We start from the raw sequence: 7,400 nt of genomic DNA on the forward strand, positions 1-7,400 counted from the left end.
GAGGCAGACAGACAGATCAAGAGATACCATACAGCTCTGAGACAAAACAGAGAGCAAGAAACAAAGTGAAATGTGAGATAGAAATGTTATGTCTCTCAAACTGCTAGCTCATGGGCCACTTTTAGACAGTGAGAGGTTCATATGGCCTGAAGTCACTACAAAATCTACATCAGTTAGCAAACTACGATGAATCAGTCCTCAGAGAGAAAATTATTTGTGTTATGAACAAATCAGATCTCTTAGACTATATACCATGTGTCATACTGGTTTGGCTCAACAATGCTTGGATTAAAAGGAAAGAATATGTGAAAAATTTGCACTTTATTCACTTTAATATCTTATAAATTAAGTGTTTAATTTGTATGCTCATTCTATTTATTTATTTGTGCAGTTTACACAATGTTTCAGTTTTTCAGGTTTGTAGGTGTCCAGGTACAGAACCTGATTAATCAAATGTAAATGTATTCAGACACCTTCAACATTTATCACATTATCACAGTTTACTGGCTATAGTTTAGAAAATGCTAAAAAAAAAAAAAAAAAAAAAAAAAACCTTACAAGAACTTAAACTGTCAGAATAAATTAATCTTGACAATTTTGGAAAATTTTGATAAAAAGGTATAAAATAAATTATAATCAACCAAAAATTCATACAACGTTTAGTATGACAATATTTACTCAACTATATAATTTTCCCAGGTAATTTGAGCTTGCAATGCTTGACTTAAAAAGTATAGAGTTTTAGAGACCTTTAGTCATCACAACAAATCACAATTGTAACCGCAAGTGAAAGTTTTGCAGCATCTCCCTCGTAACGTTGTCCCATAATTCATCATCAGTATTAAAGTGTCTTTGTAAAATATCTGTATACTTTGTCATCAGAGAGCATCAGATGACAAAACAGACACTTGCTATATTGGGCATTATGACACAGCTGTTACTTTTATGATTATTGCTCATGTGTAGAATTGGTTCAATCAAATGCCCAATAAATCAGTTTTCTTCCTCAGCAGAAAGCTTTAGGTCATTTTTCTACTCTAACTTTTCAGTTTGCTCAGAATCTGCTATGATGGTTACATGGTTGTTTAAATGATAATATAACGACTAAAAAAGAAAACCAGTGTACATTTCTGTGATTGGGATTTAAAATACATGGGTGGATATTTCTTTGTGACACATTGCACTAGATGTCTAAATAAAAACAAACAAAGCAAGCTGTTCTGTTGCTTCACATATGACCCAGACAGTCTCTTTCTGACTGGCGGTTCTTGGCCAGAGTAAGTGGCAAGGTGAACCTATTCGCTTAATTGATTCTAGCAAACAAAAACATTCATTCTTTGTAGTGTCTGTCACTTGTAAATCTCTACAGATTGATTGCACATTGTGCCATCAGCATTCATTTAAGTGATTTCTTAGCACTTTAATTAGCCATAACGAGTCACTGGTATTGATGGGTACATATTTGGTAACCAGGTTCTCCTTGAAATCCTTGTGTTCTGGTAATGCATGACACTAGCAATGCCATGGTCACGGTTTAGATTCTCAGGGAACACTTGTATTGATCAAATGTATTCCTTGAATGCACTATAAGTCACTTTGGCTAAAAACCTCTGCCAAATGCTTGAATGTACATTAAGTTAAATCTAGACAGGCAGTTATAGAAATGTGTTTCTTAGTTCCCCCTCCCACTAGAACACTTAGCTAGGGATAAAAAAAAAGGTGAGAGAACATTAACATTAACATTTAAAAGCATTAACAACATGCACACTCAAGCATGACACAAGCTGGATTGAAGAGGGTGAAAGTGGTGGGAAAGCCAGACTATTGCGAGTCTGGTCAGCATTACTGAGGGAGATTCATCTTCACAATAGCGCAGCGTGTCAGATCATTCGTGGGAGTGCGGATGTAATTTGTTGCGATTGTGCAGGGCCTTAGCTGTAATATGGGTTTAGACGAGAAGTTCACATCTGTCTAATCGAGTACAAGCATGACTAAATGCCACTTGTAAACACCGCCATGGTGCTAAGCTATTAATAGATTTAAAACTATCCGACGTTTGCTGAATGTCAACCACTTCAAATTTATGCTTTTTTTTTTTTGTTGTTTAATTAAAACATTTAAAGGGCATTATGTAAAGGCAGCCTGGCACGATGCAAATCCATTTTTCAGAAGCAAATGATGTCATAGTAATACAAGGGCTATACAGAAAGACAGACAGCTGTAATGAAAACGGTAATGAACAAAGCATTATGATAGAGAGAGACAAATAGTGTGAAAATTACTCTGTACAAACTGTGACAGAAATTAAAGCCTTTATTGTTACACTCTCATCATTATGTTTGAATAACGATTCATCTTTTAAGTTCTGATGCTGGAAAGTGAAGGGTTTTGAAATCTTAATGGGTTTGGAAAACTATCTGCATTTGTGTGTAGTTTTTTATCACTTATAAATGCTTGTTTAATTGTCTTATTGGATATTATTGTTTGCACATACAGTGTTGTGCAATATTTTCTTCTTCTTCTTCTTTTTATATTCTTACTGATTTTGCATGACATTCTTTTTTTTATCTAGGGAATAAAGTCATAATGTCTTGTGTCATAAAGTTTCAGTAATTTCTCACTCTCTCTCTGCTGGAGTGTCTTTTAGCCTCAAGGTTAGCTGATAGAAGTAGCTGGTTCCTTGGACACTGAATTCTTTGTTTTGTGTGTGCTATAAAGTGGTTTTATTTCAAGTATTATGTGCTCTGGAGCATCTCTGAAAGCACTTTAGGGTGGCTTTTATATTTCTTGTAATAAAGTAGCTTTGCATCATCACTCTGTTTGACTTAAATACATCAGAAATACAACTTTTTCCCCCACAAGAAGAGATGGGAAGTTAAAATAAGAGCCAAAATTGGGGAAAGGACTTGTATGCTCAGTGATGTGTATACACAGATAGCTCAGCCCTGAATCCCTAGAGGAAGGTTAGACAACCTGATATTCATTTATTCTCTCCGGCATTCGTTTATTGGCTCTCTTTCTTTGATTCTGCAGTCTCTCTTTCAATCTCCATTTCTGTCTATCTATCTCACAGCTTTTTTTTTTTACTCTGACTCAGGCATGAATAATTCAAAATGACTGGGCAAATTCACCTGACATCTCAATTATCACTTATGTTTTTCCTTTGATGTCTTTTCTCCTTATCCACTTCTCTTTCTTTCTCTGCCGCTGTTTCTTCTGGGGTGATTCAGTCATCATTGTTCCCTGACCCCCTAATATCATTACAAGCTACCTCAGTGGTCTGTGAGTCAGTACATGATGAGCAGTGCGTCACTTTCTCGTCTATTTAATTTCTGACAGCTTCAGCGTCTGGTCTCTTCTCCCCAATCGTCCCACGCATCTCTGGACGCCCACACCAGCACTCTGCAGACACTTGATGCCTGAAAACAATAGTTTGACAATAATGTGAAACTTCAATGCTTTTAAATTTTTTATTATACACTCCTTTTTTATTTTAAGGTTCTTGAGGTTAGACAAAAGGAAAAAAAGTCAGTAAGAGTAAGCTGAGTAAGAGTTTTGCATAAGACAGTTGCTACAGTGCCTGAGAAAATGTCATATTAATGGTTCTGTGGAAGCTTCTCTGAAAATGAAAAACCATTACAAGCTGCTAATGCAACACAGCTATTTAAGGAAGCGATATAATTTCAATATAAATAAATATATCTTACAGATTATGTAAATTACCTTCAGAGGAGTTTTATCTGGCACAAAAACAATGAGAATCTCAGTGTACTCAAAATGATGAAACAGTTGTAAAAAGCTGTATTTAATTGCAAAAACGATGCATATTGTAAATGTAACCCAAGAACTGTGGTACTTCTTTTTGTTTCTTTATTTTTAGCTGCAATTTTGTTTGTAGCACCTACTTGGAGTTTTAATTTGAGAGATATGTTTTTAAATCAGTTTCTCCTTATGCTTCTTTTTTTATTGTTCAGATCTTTGTGGCATTGGTTTTATGATATTGTAGATCCAAGATGCAGCAAATGCAAGATGTCAAAATTGGAAATTTGAGTGATGGATAATATCATTTAACAAATATTGGTTGATGGTAGCATCACTTTCATTTACATTTCCAACCCTGTACTGTATTTTTAAAGTTGCAAATAAAACAGAGAACTGGACTACTGCACTTTTGACAAGTAAATATTTATGTCTTTCTACAAAATGTCATGTTTTAATAAAATCTGTGGTAACACTTTACTTAAAGCCTTTATGTATAGTGCATTATAAGAGTATAATGCATTATACATTTTCATAATGGGAATTGCAATACATTATATCTTGTTGTAAGAAATTATAACCAAGTTTAAGATTCATAGTGTAACAATGAGTGTTAGAATGAACTGTTATTAACTTGTTAATTTACAATTATTAATGATATTGTACAATGCATTGTAAGGTGCATTACAAGGACTACCTAATGCATTAAAACTACTTTTATAATGCATTGTACATAAAGGCTTTAAGTAAAGTGTTACCAAATCTGTTACTTGTGATTTATTTATTATATTTATTTTAAATGTTCAGTTGTCATATTAATGGCTACATTTGTGAGCATATCATGGACAAAACAGTAAACCACCAGGTTTAAATTGGTTCAAACTAAACCCAATGACTTGCATGCAGAGACTAACAGATGCTGCCCAGCATCAGATGGTGCCTGGATTATGAGTCTCTCAAGTGTTGTAATGCACAATTTACCTTTGATCCTGGATCCAGAGGTGAAAGTGATTCCAAACAGACTAACAGACAGTTTGCAGTCATTGTGTGAGAGTGAGTGCTGATTTAAGCTGTCTACTAAACTGTTTGGAGAAAGCCCTGCATTTCAAAAACAATATCCCTCCCATCGCCTTGTTAGCAGGAGTTTTACATAACCTGCCATAAACGTAATGTGAATAGAGTGTCCAAGGGAGTCACAAAACAGGAACAGCGAGTATCCTGCAAGGTCGCCATGACAGTACAGAGCCGGTGCGGAAACAGCTGCCAAGACCCTGGAATTTAATACTGCCTTTTACTCTGCAAGCGTAAAAGGCTATTAAATGATTTAGAGTTTGAGAAATTCATCTTATGTTGCACAACATTTGACAGCTGCCTCATCTTTTTGTCTTGCGAGCTCATATTTCCATTTTAGGAGTCAATTTCATCAAACACTTACTTGCAACTTGTATGGCAATCAGGGTATTATACATAATAAAGTCTAGTGCTTATGATTGTTACACAACAAATCACTGGATATGTGGCGAAAGAAATATGCCAATTGTCTGTCAAAAGATCACTCAGGATTACAGAACAAGGGCAGAATGTCCATTTTCAACTGGAGTTGCTCTTTAAGGCAAGATGCTTTCCTTAATTGTGCTCCTTGCCCTTCATGTGTTGTGCCTGATATCTGATCACCTCTCCGATCCATTAGTGAACACCCAGCCCCCTCTGCCAGACTCTATTAAAGAAAAAAACACCCTCATACATACCAGGAAAGCTATTACCGAATAGATGTACCAGCAGGGCCTGTGAATATAGATTCTAATACAAGATATTCCGATTCGATTTAAAAAATGCAAATAAGCCGCCAGATGCTTAGAGCTCCACAAGAATGCGTGGGTGAGAGATAGCTGCCACGTTGCAGTTACAGAGAGAGAGAGAGAGAGAGCTTTTCTCAAGGGCTTTTACAGGATGATTCTCCATCCTCTTCCTGTCTCAGTCACTTCCTGTTACCTGCGTATGAAGCCCTTACAGACATGACGAGGTGATTCAACCCTGCCACACTCTCCTATCTCATCTGCTTACAACCAGCCAAGTGTGTATAAATCATTACATCACTTAAAATCTCAGGCCAGACATGGACATGTGCTGAGGACACAATTCTGTCTATGTCCTCAGAGCCCCCTCCCGTTTGGCCTATGTGTGTATGAGACACGTCAGACTTTCATATTTTTGGTTAATGAATATTTGAAACCTTTGAGCCAGCTTCAGTTTGGATCCAGCCTTTGCGAAGATTTCAGGAGACACCAACAATAGCAAAGACTTCAGATGACGGCAACTGTATAAAGATCTATATTACTGCCATATAGATATTTATTACCTTTTCCAGACTGATCTCTAGCTGATAACAGAATACTCCTCAGTTGTAATGTTGAAACAAACATTTTCTGTAAGCTGCTTTGAAACAATATGTGTTGTGAAAAGCCCTACAAATAAACTTGAACTGATTTTTTTAATAATAGTTTATATAATATTGCATTGCTGTTATTTGCAAGACATGGAATATGGTGCATTATGCATTATGGTGTTCTCTGCAACTTTCTCATCCAACTTTCTACTTTGTAAGTACAGCAGAAGAAGACAGAATATTCTTCAAAATTTATCTTTTAGTGAGTAAGTGATAGTAGAGTTTGGCTGAAATGTACATTTTGTACAATGCTTGCTTGGGTAGGAATAATGCTTCCAAGTTCCATGGGATTTTGGAAATACTTTAAAGATTAATTTTGGTTTAAGAAGAGATTTTCTGCCATTCAAATCCAGAATATTTGTTGCATTTTGTATTTTTGAATTTCCACATTCAGCTACTTTTGCAGTTGTTGGGGAAATATTTTCCACTTCCTTCCAAATAATCTCACACAGCGTACTTTAAAGCCTATATAAAAGCTCTGCTGCCCACATTTGTCTGCACCCAGTTGCACAGCTATTTAAGTTCCCACACCAGTGTAGCAAATGGACTCTCCAAGGGGAACACATCATGCCAAACTCAGTGTTTAGAGCCACAGAGGAGAGACCACTGAAGTGATGGGAAATAGATTTTATGTCTTCTGCCTCTGATGGAATTGGGAATTCTTCGTCTTATGCTTTAAAGCATTAAAGGGATAGTTCACCCAAAAATGAAAATAACCAAATTATTTACTCACCCTCAAGCGATTCAAGGTGTATGTGACTTTCTTTTTTCAGACGAATACAATCTTATATTATTATTATTTAAAAAAAAATGGCAGGGAATGGGGGTTGAGATTTTGAAGCCCCAAAAAAGTGCATCCATCCATTATAAAAAGTGTTCCAGGGGGTAAATAAAGGCTTTCTAAAGCTGAGTAATATCCATATTTAAAACGTAACATTTAAAACATTTCATAGAGCGTAATATAGCTTCCACTGCGTGTTGTACACATATTCACAAAAGAGTGGTGTTCAGTGGATGATGTAGGATGTAGGTGAGAATATGTCAGTGTCGCGAGAACCAAGTTTTGTTTATAGCAAAGAAAAAACATTTTTCTATTTGCTTATATTGAAATACTCTATATTTTTCTTTACAAATCATGATCGTTGTTTTGTTTTGCTCTCACCTCTGCGCTTCTGCGTTCATCACTTCTCACCAG

This window comes from Carassius gibelio, chromosome A10 (genome assembly GCF_023724105.1).
Source record: "Carassius gibelio isolate Cgi1373 ecotype wild population from Czech Republic chromosome A10, carGib1.2-hapl.c, whole genome shotgun sequence".
In the NCBI taxonomy this organism is placed as follows: domain Eukaryota; kingdom Metazoa; phylum Chordata; class Actinopteri; order Cypriniformes; family Cyprinidae; genus Carassius; species Carassius gibelio.